Below are 13,816 nucleotides of genomic sequence, written 5' to 3' on the forward strand. Positions count from 1 at the left end.
GAAGGTTATGCCGTCATTTCTTAATCTCTCCATCTCAATATCTAATTTTTCATTGTAAATTGTTTTTGTAGGATCATAAATGCTTTTAAACAAGCCAGAACTTGATGTGACAGGATTCTGAAATACGGTGTCTGAATATTGCCGCCTGAATGTTCCTGTCTTTGAAGAGCTTGAGTTTAAAGTGACAGGATCAGGCGATCAATTAACATAAATGCGAGTCTGGCTTTAATGAAGCTTTCAGAAACACATATTCGTTGACGTTCCAAACCAGACTATGAATGGAAGAGAGTTAGCTGTACTGCTTTCGTAGCCCTATTTAGGATTAAAGGTCATTAAAGAGAATTTGTGGTAAATGAAGCTCGGTTATCCTGCCTAAAATACTCGTTTCCAAACTTCACAGTTTAAGGATTTTTTAACGATATGAGATGATTGGTAATGGCTACATTTGTATATGTGGAGTTTATTGTCACTAATTATGGAGCGAGGTTACTGTAGGCAATTACAATACTTTCTTATAAACAACGAATCACTTTAGGGAATTCATGGATAGAATACTCACATTATTTCATGGGAACCATGAATAGGGAAAGGAATTAATGGAATGACTAATCAGAAGACTTGGGATGAAAATTTGATGGTCTTTTTTTTTTGTCAATTTTTTATTACAAGCCGTAGGATAATATGACAAATACATTGGTGCATTGATTTCTTCATGATTTAAACATACATTGGGCAAAAAATTATTATTTTTTTTTTTTTTTTTTTTTTTACAATATCCAAGAGACAGCTCTAGACAATAAAATGCGACAGCGATAATACAAGGGAAAAAAAAACAAAACAAAAAAAACTGCAATAATGCACAGCTAACCATATTGATATAGAAGTACTAGTTGAAGAACACCTGATATTCTGCTTCAAAATATTAGTTTCAAAACGTCTTAGAATACCTAATATGTAAACAACTGGTAATAAGCAGCCTCAAGATTATTATAACTATACCGTTCATAAAGTGCTAGTGCAATAATGGAAAGACTAACGCTTTAAAACCACAAGATGAAAGTGCTAGTGTTATTACGTGCAAAATGTGGCCTATATAAAGTGACTAATGCAATAAAGTGCCGATGTATAATATCACAAATAGTAATTCATTTCATTAAGTGTTGATATAATGACGTACAAACATTTTTTTTCTTTTTTTTTTTGACTAATATATATGATAAAAAGTGCTTAGCAATTTAATATAGCACAACACATGGATACTGTATTTCCTCAATTGCAAATGTAATACCATCTTACAATTAATTAAAATACAATATAAATTTGGCCTATATAAAGTGACTTATGCAATAAAGTGCCAATGTATAAAAGCACAAATAATAATACCATCTTGCAATTAATTAAAGTATAACAATCTTGCAATTAACTAAAGTATAACAATCACCTTCCTTTTAGCAGTTCAAGCATGTTAAAATACTTCCAATTCCTTTCCAATCTTGCAATCGCACCCACTCTACCTGCATAGGCTCTCTCAAAATTATATGTTCTTCTCATTTTATTGACCCATTTAACATGACAAGGATTCACCATAGATTTCCAATTTTGCAAGATTAGGGACCGTGCCACAGCAGTGGAAATAAAAATAAACACTTCTTCAGATTCATTAAACCTGTTCCTTTCTTTAGCAATGCCAAAAAGAGCCACTTCTGCTTCTGGAAGAAGAGTTTTCCCAGTTGCTATCTCCAAATCTGCGAAAATCTCCTTCCAGAAGGGCTCTAACTTTGGACATGAGAAAAAAATATGATACCAGCCACCCTGTCCCCTGGTTTTGCATCTAAAACATTTATTCTCACATTCAGGGAACATTCTCTGTAGGGCCTCCGGGGTATAATATGCCAACCAGCGAGAAAGAAAGGACATTCTCTTGTAGTTTGCAGCTCGACGTGCTCTATTTCCTAGATAACATATTGTCTCCCAGTCTTTTTCTGACAATTCACACTGTAATGTAAGACTTATTTTCTCCAAGTGTTTAGTTATTAAAGTAGATGATCCAGAAGGGAGTAACTTTTTATACCAGAATCCAATACCCTTATGTTTCTCCCCATATAACGCTGTTAACAATGCATTGGGTGTTGTATCTAGACTTCCTACTTCTTTTCTTATAAAATATGTCAATTGCAAATATTGGAAAAACATGAGCCGCCTCGGATGTGTTCTGTCTCTAACCATTTGCCAACTCATTATCGTATTTTGAGTGAGAAGGTGCCTTATTTCGCCAAATCCGGCCAATTCCCATTCTGTCAGATGACTTGAGGAAATCCTAAGACCCAATTTAGTACATTCTGACAGTTTCAAATAAATGGATCCATCTGAGCCGTGTTTTTCAAATAAAAGCCGTAATCTCGATGAATACCCCACCAGTGTCTTATATCGTGTTCTCTTTGGAAGCTTTGCAGTTTTTAAAAAAATAAAAATTTGAGAGCCTGATTCCTCGAGCATTCTATTTAGAAAAAAGTTGTCTCTTGTCTGTCTAGCCTTTAATAATCCCGCCATTATATCGAAAAAAGCTGCTTCGTAATATGTATTAAAATGGGGAAGAGCAAGCCCGCCTTGGTTAACAGGAAGTTGTATCGCCGCGAGTTTGACTCTGTTGGCTTTTTTGTTCCAAATAAATCTTCTCATCATAGATTCTAGTTCCTTAAAAAAGGCCATATTGACTTTGATTGGAATGTTACTAAACAAAAATAGAAGCAGAGGTAATATGTTCATCTTAATCAAAGCCACTCTGCCAATCAATGATAAGGGCAGTATATCCCATTGTTCTAAAAGGCTCTTGATTTTATTCTTTGTTTTTATGTAATTCAATTGAAAAAGTTCTTGATAGTCTCTGGTCACATATATCCCTAAATATCTTATTGGGTCCCTTTTTTCTGCTTGGAACTGAAGATCTAGTGGAAGAAAATCTAAATTTGAATTTAAAATAAGAACTTCAGTTTTTTTCTCGTTGATTTTATAGCCCCCTATCTTTTCATATTCCTGAAGCTCTTTCATAAGATATAAAATATTTTTTCTTTATCAGGAGCCATATAAAGGATAATGTCGTCGGCGAATAATTTTAACTTCGACATTCCTGCAATTGGGGAAAATATTGCATCATTATTTCTTATTTTTATTACCAGGGGTTCGATAAAAAAGGTGAAAAGCAGGGGTGATAAGGGACAACCTTGCCTTGTGCCCCGATTTATTTTAATCTTCCCTGCTTGCTTGGCATTTATTATCACCTGGGCTGATGCCCCCTCATAAATATTTTGTAGCATGCTAATAATAGGGGCGGGGAATCCAAAATAACCAAGGGAAAAAAATAACGTTGACCAGTTGACTAAATCAAATGCTTTTTATGCATCAATCATAAGAATGCATGCAGAAATTGAATTAATATTAAAATAATCTATCGCCTGTATTAAATATTCTGTGTTGGCAGCCATACTACAACCGGCTATAAAACCCGTTTGGTCTTGATGTATTACCTCCTGGGCAGCCAACACGAATCTTTGAGCCCAAATTTTCATAAAAACCTTATAGTCAGAGTTTAATAGACTAATTGGTCTATAGGAATTTACGTCCTCCGGATTCTTACCTTTCTTAACAAAACTAATAATTGTGGACTCTTTAAACTCTGAGGGAACTCTACCACCTAATCTGATATAATTAAATACATTTTTCAAGGGATCTACCAATTCCTTCATAAAAACCTTATAGAATTCGATTGGGAATCCATCTATCCCTGAAGCCTTAGCTCCCGCTGTGGATTTTATACTATTCTGGATTTCCAGATGATTTATATCACAGCTTATTTGATTAGATCTAAAATTGGAAATTTTGGGGATATTCAAATTATCAAAATATTCCCTGATCAAATTTTCCTCCACTTGAATATCAGTAGAATATATTCTCTCGTAATGATCAAGGATTTTTTTCGCAATTCCCTCACTGCAAGTATCTATTCCACCTGATGGATCTTGGATTTTTAAAATGATGGAAGACTCTTGTTTTTTCCTGATCGAATTTGCCAGCAGCTTACCCATGAGTTGACTGTCTTCATATAGCTTTTGTTGAAAGGCTTTTGAACTATTTATCTCTTCAAGGATGAAGAAGTCCCTAAGCGATGTTTTAGCTTGCTCCCAGTTATTAGGTTTTTGACTCAGTTTCAATGCGTACTCATTCTCAGCAGCACACTGAAGGGCAGATATTTTATTTTTTCAATCCTTTGCTTTATTGCAAGCAAATGCTATAATCTGTCCCCAGGCTGCTGCTTTGAATGCCCCCCATACTGCAAAAGGTTCTGCTGAGTCCTTATTTACTAGAAAAAAATCCTTTATCCATTCTTTGAAACTCTCAACCCATGTTATGTTCTGTAAAAGGGTACGATCCAGCTGCCACCTAGATCGTTCCCCTGTCGAACCCTCTAGTATTAGTTCCACCTCAATCCTCCCATGATCTGAAAAGGGATTGCAGCCTATCAATGCTTTGGAAATTTGAAGCGATCTAGAGGCTAAAAAGAAATCTATTCTAGAGGCTGTATGGAACCTATTCGAATAGCATGTGTAGGCTTCTAGATTGGGATTTAGGGAGCGCCAGGAGTCCATCAATTGATATTCTGACATAAAAGCCTCTAACACCCCTTTAGTCTTAGGTTTTAGTTGTTTCTTATTCTTGTTAGAGGTATCCCTCTTTAAATCCTGGATGTAATTGAAATCTCCTCCTACTATGATTTGCCCAGCAATGCCCCTTAGTATTTCACTAATTTCAGTCAGGGCCGAGGTGTCATCAAAAATTGGGCCATAATAATTTACAAAGTTGTATACCTTTCCCAACAATTTTACTGCGACCCAAAGCCATCTACCTTTAGAGTCTCTTTGCATTTGCAAAATTTCCCAGGGTAAATTCCTTGAGAAATAAATAGCGACACCCCTCTGGGCGACCCCTGCTGAGGAAAAGTATCTGTAGGAGAAGTATCTAGGCAAGAACAATCTTGGAGAGTTCGATTTCAGGTGCGTCTCCTGGAGAAAGACTACATGGGGTTTAAAGGCAATTGCCCATTTCAAAAGGGCTCCGTATTTCTGTTTATTTAGCAGCCCATTCGCATTAACGGACAGGATATTACATAAGTCATGACCCATTAACGAAGCTATGAATTTCTAAACCTTTTCTGTACCAACCAATGTTAGGAATAGAAAACCTACTGAACTTGTATTTTTTTACTGCTTTCACCCCCCACCACCCAGAACCCCCCCAGGAGTGTGGGAGACCCCTCCCCGTCCACACTGCCCACATCCCACCCCTTCTTCTTCTTCTTCGGGTGTCTTCTTGTTACACCCTGGTGTGACCCTTGACCCAGGACCGCCCGCCTGAATTTTTCCTTTTGGCTAAACGAAAGGAGGGAAGAAATCCCCCCTCATTGCGCACTCTTTTTTTTTTTTTCTTTAACATTCAGTTCAACCATGCCATTAAGCCTAGGCCCTTGTAGATATCTCATTAAGAAGAGTCTGAGCCTCTTCTAAATCAGTGAATAGAAAGAATTTTCCCTTAACGAGAACCTTCAGCTTTGATTGCTGTGCAATCGAGGCCTGGGCACCATTAGCTTTAAATAGCTGCAGCAACTTTACAAATTCTTTTCTTCTTTTAGCTGCAGTTGCCGTCATGTCCGAAAAAATCCTGCATTTTGTAGTTTCGGAAACAGGAAACTGGCGTTGTTGATATGCCCTAGAGAGTATCCGTTCCTTAATCCTGAAATCCGCAAAGTTTAGTAGGATAGTTCTAGGAAATGGAGAGTTCGCAAAATGTTGAGCCGGTACTCTGTGGGCTCTTGTTATCGTTAGGTCTCCTTCAAAGTCTGGTAGAACTACTTTCTGTATAAACGAGCCTTCTCGACAAGGAAGCAAGATCCGAAGTGAAATTCCAGTTAGATATTCGTGAGATGCTTAATCTAATTCTCGATGAGATCCGTGAAATTAAAAATAATCAGCGCACGGAGCTTGCTGCTATTAACGCCAGAATAGATAAGCTGGAGGAGTTAACACTGGCGCTCCCCAATAGGGTTTTGGAAGCTGAATCAAGGATCGCTGTCTTGGAAGATCAGATGAATCTGGTATCAGGAGAGACTAAAGAGGCTACAAAGAAGAGGATTACAATGGAGAATAAACTCGAGGAGTTGGAGAACCATTCTCGTAGATCTAACCTGAGGATAGTAGGGGTTCCAGAAGGAACAGAAGGCTCCGACACAGTACAATGGGTTAACTCGTTTATACTGAAAATTTGATGGTCGTATTTCACAAGTACAAATAAACTGCTGACTAGAAATGGAAAGGCATCAAGAAACTGAAAAGAGACATAAATACAGTAATGACTTTCCTAATTCGGTATACACCTCATCTATAAGAGATATTTGTAAATCCCAGCGACCACAAACATCCATTATTTTATCTATGGCGAAATGACCTTGGAAAAAGGCTCTTGGGCGTGCATGATTCCCTCTAGCATCTGCTTTGCCCGGTGCTTGATGTATTGAGTGTCAAGCTTTGAAGCATTGCTGCCCTCAGCTTTGTGGAGATTGCCACACCAGTCACAGGCACAAACTGGCAGAGTATTGTGTATCTGCTCCTCTCTCACTGTTCTCCAGAAATCCAGTCTTTTCAGGGCTAACCCCTTCTGTTGTGTTAAACCTCATTTCACTTGAGAATTAGAAGTTAATGGTTTAGAGCCACATTTAAAGCCAATAACGTTGCATAGTCTCAGGCATATATGTTGCTCTCCATCTTCAAGTATCATGGCTCAGGCCACAGAGCATAGCTTTGTGACAAGACAAACCTAGAGAACTTTGAGTGAGGGGACAGGCTTTATACAGAGTTGAGCCGTCACTAACCGTTCTTCGTCATGTAGGACTTACACACACTATCTGTGTCACTTTCTTGGCCCTTCTCTTATCGCCAGCCTCTATTGGGGACACCAATGGTATTGTAGTCAATGCTCACCCTGGGGAAACGTGGAATGTGACATGCACCAGCCAGGGGCTAACAAAATCTCAGAGGGACCCTCTGCAAGACCATAACCCATTCCATTAAATGCCTTCTCCCCGTATGTTTTACTACCACAAGGTACAATTTTTGGAAAACTAGATCCTCAATTTAGTGAACACCTCGTATTCACCATTTGTTCTTAAAAACAAACTGTTTGCTTCTAGATGGCTTTTGTTGAGCATGATCCTGCATTGCTTCAGGAACATGCCAGGATTCCAGAGAAGCCGAAAACCTAAAGCATCGCCATCCAGAGAGTGATGATGGTAGACTATTGTGATGCCTAGGACCGGCCATGTACCATCTCGGGGTAGGGTAGGTCTGTAGATAAACAAGCGTTCACAATCCAGTGAGCATCATGGTTAAACCCTTGTACTGCTGGACAATAGGGTGCATGCTGTTTCAAGATAGATATCACAATACGGAACACATATGTTATTGTAAGAGTGGCCTTTCTTTACTCATGGAGTGACTGTATGAGGGACATGTATTATCTTAGGAAAGGTCTCTAAATTACCCAAAAACACACCATACAAAGAGTTACATACAATTTGCCTCTGTGGGTCCTAGGAACAAGCCACACACTATTTCAGAGTAAATCTGTAATAATCAACGATGAGACCTAGATACCCCCACCCTAATAAAGTATGGGGGCAAAGTTGTATTTTAAGACAGATAGATCTGTATATAATCTAACTGTTTACTACCCTGGGACCTCCAGAGTTGTACCACCGACAGTGCCAGAGAACGTGCTGCATATTATTACTAGGAAGTTTTGTGAATAGCCAAAGATGATAGTATAGACACAGGTACAATGCAAAATCTTTGTGCACATCCTTTTAAAAGAATGCACGAAACCCCAGTCTTCTACCTCCTTTCTGTCTTTCACTTTTTAGCCAGCACACGTCCAGCTGGGGTCCATTCCATTCTAAAATAAGATAAAGGTTCTGTTTTTCAAACGCAAAACTACAGAATAGAAGAAACAGTGTTTTGAAAAAAATGAAAGAGAAAACTAGAATGCCAAAGGCATCTCCCCATTCGTATCTGTCTCTGGACTCAGCAGCACCAGAATTTCCTCCCTCCCTCCCTCCCTTCCTTTCCGAGGGAGGGTGCACTCATTACTTATCCAGAGCCTTCCGCAAAAGCGTTTGCTGTAGTGCTTAATCAGTTTTTTTTTAAAGTACCTGCAGTTGGCCGGAATGTCATAGTAGTCTGCTTCCCACTCCCTACACTGGCGCCAACTCCTTTCATGGACAATGACCAAGTTTGGATTGCTTTTACTGAGTATGCCTTCCTCAAGAGAATTCAGCGAAGGTTTTCACCAAAGTTAAGGTATGAAATAAGTTGGTCATAATGAGGAAATATAAATTTTATGGTCAAGAAATGTTCCCTAGCGTGTACCCCACCGTCTCCATGTACGAGTTTAAAGTGCATGTAACTTCCCTCCTGTACCAGCTATAAAGACGCAAATACATTTGCGTTCAACGTTAACATGTCCTCTTTCAGACCCGCCATGAACTGGTTCAATATTCAGTTCCTAAGTATGCTATGCCAACGTCTTTTTGTGGTGTACTTTACACGTTTTTCAGCTCTGGCGAAGCAGGCCCCGAATTCTGCCATTGAGCCTTTTTTCTGTCTTCTGACTCCGAACGCCTCAGCCTGGGCTGCCTCTGTACCCGTGACCTCTGCCTTACTCCCTGCGCGGCCCACGGCGCTTAGCTCAGCCTGCTGCCTGCCAAGACTGTATTCAACCTTCGAATTATCTGTTCCGCTCCTCGAAAATGCATTCCTGCCTACTAGTTTAAGTAAACATCCCCCCATCTGCAGAGCAAAGGGCCCGGCCTCACTGTCTCCGTGCAAGTAATTCATAGCCTCTGTTACCATGGAAGGCCCATGCCCCCCTCGCATCTCATGCAGACACTTAGATGCTTATACACACACTCACAGTCAGTATAGAATAGCTTCTGCCCCAGAGACCTTTTCCGTCCAGATAATATGGTTCCTAAACATCAGATATCAGATATGATAGTGGTACAAGTTGATCTGACATGCCAGACTTCTGTCTCTTTCCGCTGGTGTAAATGTCAAGTCCCCTGCACCCTCCAGTCATACGTCATGCACACGTCATGCAGCTGCGCGCGCATCCAGGCCTCAGATTTCTGCTGACATTGCAAGATTCAGCTTTTGTTGCCACCCACTTATGACACTTACATGTGACGTTTCTAGCACACACCTCTATGTTCACGCCTAGTTCACGCCTTCTAATTACGTATCACTACCACGTGTGTGTCTTATCTTGTCTCTCTCAGCTGTATTGGTTCCTATAATACGATTTAAGTATATAAGCTATGTATTGTCAATAAAATATTGCTCTATCCCTTCCTGCACCCCTGTGGTGGCAGGAATATGATATCCGGTCTGGTACCATTCCTTTTTAAGGAATAAAACCCCTAAGAACTCTAACACCACGGACTCTGTTTCTTTCTTTCCGATTGAGTTATTTTTGTTTAAGTACTTACCTGCATAGAAATTAGGACGGTAAATCAAATATTTACCACATTATTCTGGCGCCCGAATAGGGACCCCTCCCCCACCTCACGCGCCGGTTGGTGCGTTGCAAGCTCTGTCCCCTGCCATCAGTTAGACGGAACTACGCGTACTGGCAGGATTTCCTGTATCTCCCTCTGGCCCACGGAGGTGACGAAGACTGCGATCAGCACCCAGACGAGGCGGTGAGGAGTGCGGAAGATCCCGACCAGAGCCTAGCCGAAAGAAGCAAGGTCTGAGGTGTGAAGAGGCCCACCAGTTTTCCGAAGTATCCACGTGTCGAGTCGAGTCGAGTCCGGTCCAGTCCAGTCGAGTTTTCCGAGGCCTTCTGTTTCCGTGCTTCCCGGTGAGTACCATTGCTGGGACGTATCTAGACGGGTGCATTATCATGTATCCGGTAAAGACGGGTTTGGGTACACAAACGCGGTCTGCACTGTTTTAGACAGTGTATCTGTACTGTTTAGCAGTATATCCGTTACTCAAGTTCTTGCACTGTCTTCGACAGTGTATCTGTGCTGTTTAGCAGTACATCTGGTTCCGAAGGTAGAGATATATGTTCAAAATGTTCTCTCATGTGATTAATGTCGTGGTATGAGTGATTGTTTAATGTGCATTATTGTGTTTTTGTGTAACTAATTGTGTTCAGAGTTCAGTAGCAAGGATTGAATATCTAGTATTAAGTAGACAAGATGCCGTTTTTCAATAAGTTAAAGCAGATAGGAACTAGGAAAGGGATGCTAGAGGAAGAAATTCCTATCCCCCCTAGGGACACGCCTGGAAATTACATGTACCACAAGCATGGCATAGACGCCATACTGTATCTAGATTTATGGGCCGATTATACTAAGCACCTAGAAGAAAAATACAGATGGCCCGCTACAGGAACATGGGATGCCGAGTGCATCCTGAAAATAGAAGAAGCACTATGGAGAAAGAAAGCCAGACAATCACAGAAAGATGCCATAGAGTTATGGCGTAAAGAATCGCATAAACGAGCCGAAAAAGAACTCCGAAGAGAAGATAGACTTAGAGAAGCACCGGATAGAGTCCGAGAGAACGAATTAGTTGATGAAGGGATCCGAGTAAAAGCCGAACAGGTAGACCGTGCACGAAACAATCTTGTAAATGGTATGTACTTAGTGGCCGAGGGTTCGCCAGAAGCCAATTCAGAAATACCGAAAAATCTGCCGCCACCATTGGTTCCAACTAAAGTAAATCACAGGACTACTAAAGACATATTCCTGGCTTCATATCTAGATGACGTAGCGCCCGCTTACACCAACCCACCTGCCCGTGTACCGCCTACTGACGGTGATGGAGGTGGCAACCCGCCTCCAGACCATATTCCGCCATTACCACAACAGAGTTCCCCCGTTCGACAGCCTGTTCCTCCACCCCCACCACTTCCCCCACCTCAGGTTAAGATACCAAATCCATCGTTACTTGATCCTACTAAGAGACCAGTTCAAGTACATATACAGACTCCACAGAGGGATAATGCCCAAGCCTCCGCCCCAGGAGGCGCAACAGGGGGTTACCAGACCCCGCCAGCAACACACAGATTACACCTTAGGGATATGCAGAAACACCCTATGCTCCAATCACCCCGTCTTGACATACTCAAAGAACAGCTCTCAGTTTGCAGATATGATCCAGTACCCGGTAAAGACGACAGAATGTTGATAGCATCACTACGTTTGCGGCAGGCTACAGATTATCTAGTGTTATTCCCAGATATGCCTGATCACCTAGATAGAATATATCATTTTGTCCAGACTGGGGAAAACCCTGAAAGTATTAAGGAGGGCCTGGCACATCAGAAAGTTGACACTCAAGCATATATACTACGTTTTTTCATAAATTGCTTAATAAGAGACCGAGACAGGCCAGAGACAGACCAGGGTGAAATGGAAGTCCTAAGCAAGTGGGGTCAAAATATAGCCGAAGGAAAGCATGATAAACAGAATTGCATAGCTAGCATGTACAAGAAAATAAGAAAAACAGTAATAGAAATACACGAAAAGGAAAAAGAAAATGGCTCCTCCCAGGAGGAGGAAGGACCTGAAGAACCAGAAAAGACTACAGACACAATAGCGTATGTAGGTAAGGGAACTTACCTTAGGAAAGGCATTCGCCCAGAAAGCAAGAGAGTTTTTCTCTCTGGCATATCAAAACCGAATTCTCCTGAACATCAGTTTCAAGACACTGACAAAATGCTTCGAGAACGAATGGGGTACCATGTACTCAATTCTATGGATGAACAAGAACTAGCCCGGTCAGCAGTACTATGGGCTGACAATCCTAATATATACAATGATGACACAGTAGCACATACATTTCTGAACCTTTCCCCAGACGAGCAGAAATTAGCAGGTATATACATGATTCAGCACCTCCTCACGTTATACAGAAATCAACATTCTGATCCAGGTCCCTTACCTGATACATTAGAAGCACTACTTATGGATAGATGGAGAGGCCTAAGTACTAAGTTAATTCAAATAATTCTAGAACAACGGCACAGATATAACAGTTTCTTAGGCCCACAATATGTTCCCGCTCCGCCCCCAGAAAGAAAAATGTATCATATGGAGCGTCTTCATGGCATTGAAAGGCAGAACCCATTACGAGAGGTACACCCAGTCATGGGTACCGACCATACCCTGAAACGTGTATATGTATACACACCTCTGACCAAGTTAGAATTATTGGAGATGAAGAAACTAGTACCCTGTCATGATAAAGACCCCGCAGGTTTTCACAGAGAACTTAAGGATATGTTACTCATGGGAGATTACACCTATACTGATATTATGAAATTGTTAAAGGTTCTGTTGCCTACCGGCATCTACGAGAAGCTCAAGGAAAGAGAATGGGAGGTGGGAGAGAAAAAGATTATATGGACTGAAATAGAAGACGAGGAAAAGATTTGTACTCCAGGGCTAGGCCTTGGGGAAAAAGCTAAAGCATTACCAGGTTTGATAGTACAGGTCTTGCCAAGATTATTGACAACTAAAATGGAAGACTGGGATGCAATCTCAGCCTGTAAACAGAAACACGATGAAGATACTAGTGACTTCTATTCAAGATTCGAGAAATGTTTCATTATAAATAGTGGCCTGAAACCAAGTAGCGAGTCATACCCACACCTTTTTGTAAGTAAATTAGTAGAGAATTCCCTAACGCAAGTTAAGAATCGAGTATATAAAGTCGAAAGCACATGGCAAGCAAATACGCCATCCCAGATGTTACAAATGTTACAATATCACCAGAACAGAATCAGAGAAGAACAAGAACATGAACAAAGACGTATGAAAGACACGAAAATGAAAATACTAGTTGCGCAGACAGCTCCGGCTGACGGTCAGAAAAAGGGTGGGACACAGACAAATAATTCAGCAGCTCCCGTTAAAGGGACATGCAACTATTGCAAGCAGCCAGGTCACTACGTACATGAATGTCCAGTCCTGAAACACAACATAGCAACAGGTAAAACTAAAGAAAGGCCGCATCCGCCTAGACAAGACCAGGGCCAACAACAAACTTCGCAGAATTCACAACCGATGCATGCTTCATCACATGCAGGACAGGCCGCAGCGGCATCACAGCCACAGCCCATTGCCGCGACACAGCAAGTTTCACGGCAGATGTGCCTGTATGCCCAATCAGATTACCCCGATTATCAGCGATACACATGAAACAGCCTAGAGAGGGAGGTTGGCTTGCCTCTTATTGAGATTCCTGTAGATCAAGAGGGTCCTTATGTACACAGTCAAGTATTGGGAAAAGACAGAAAGTTTTTAATTGACACAGGGGCAAGCCGCACAACGATCAGCCATGATGAAGTTCCAGGGGCACCCCTCTCAGGCTCACAGAATGTTTCCCTTGGTTTTTCAGGACAGCCTATTGTAAATGAAGTATCGAAACCTGTCCCCTTAGCAGTAGGTCCATTATCACGTGTTACAGACTTGTTACTTACGAAATCATGTCCAGAAAACTTGTTAGGTATCAAAACACTGAAGGCTCTAGGAGCTGTGATATGCTGCTCTCCGGAAGGAGTTAGACTCTTCCTGCGAGACTTCAAGGGTCACTATGTATTACGAGAGTTTGATGTCAGATTGAAAAATGTACCAGAACACCTGTGGGCACAAGGCCCAACCGATGTAAGCTGCATGCATATTACACCATATCGTGTCACA

Source organism: Lissotriton vulgaris, chromosome 5 (assembly GCF_964263255.1).
Source record: "Lissotriton vulgaris chromosome 5, aLisVul1.2, whole genome shotgun sequence".
NCBI lineage: Eukaryota > Metazoa > Chordata > Amphibia > Caudata > Salamandridae > Lissotriton > Lissotriton vulgaris.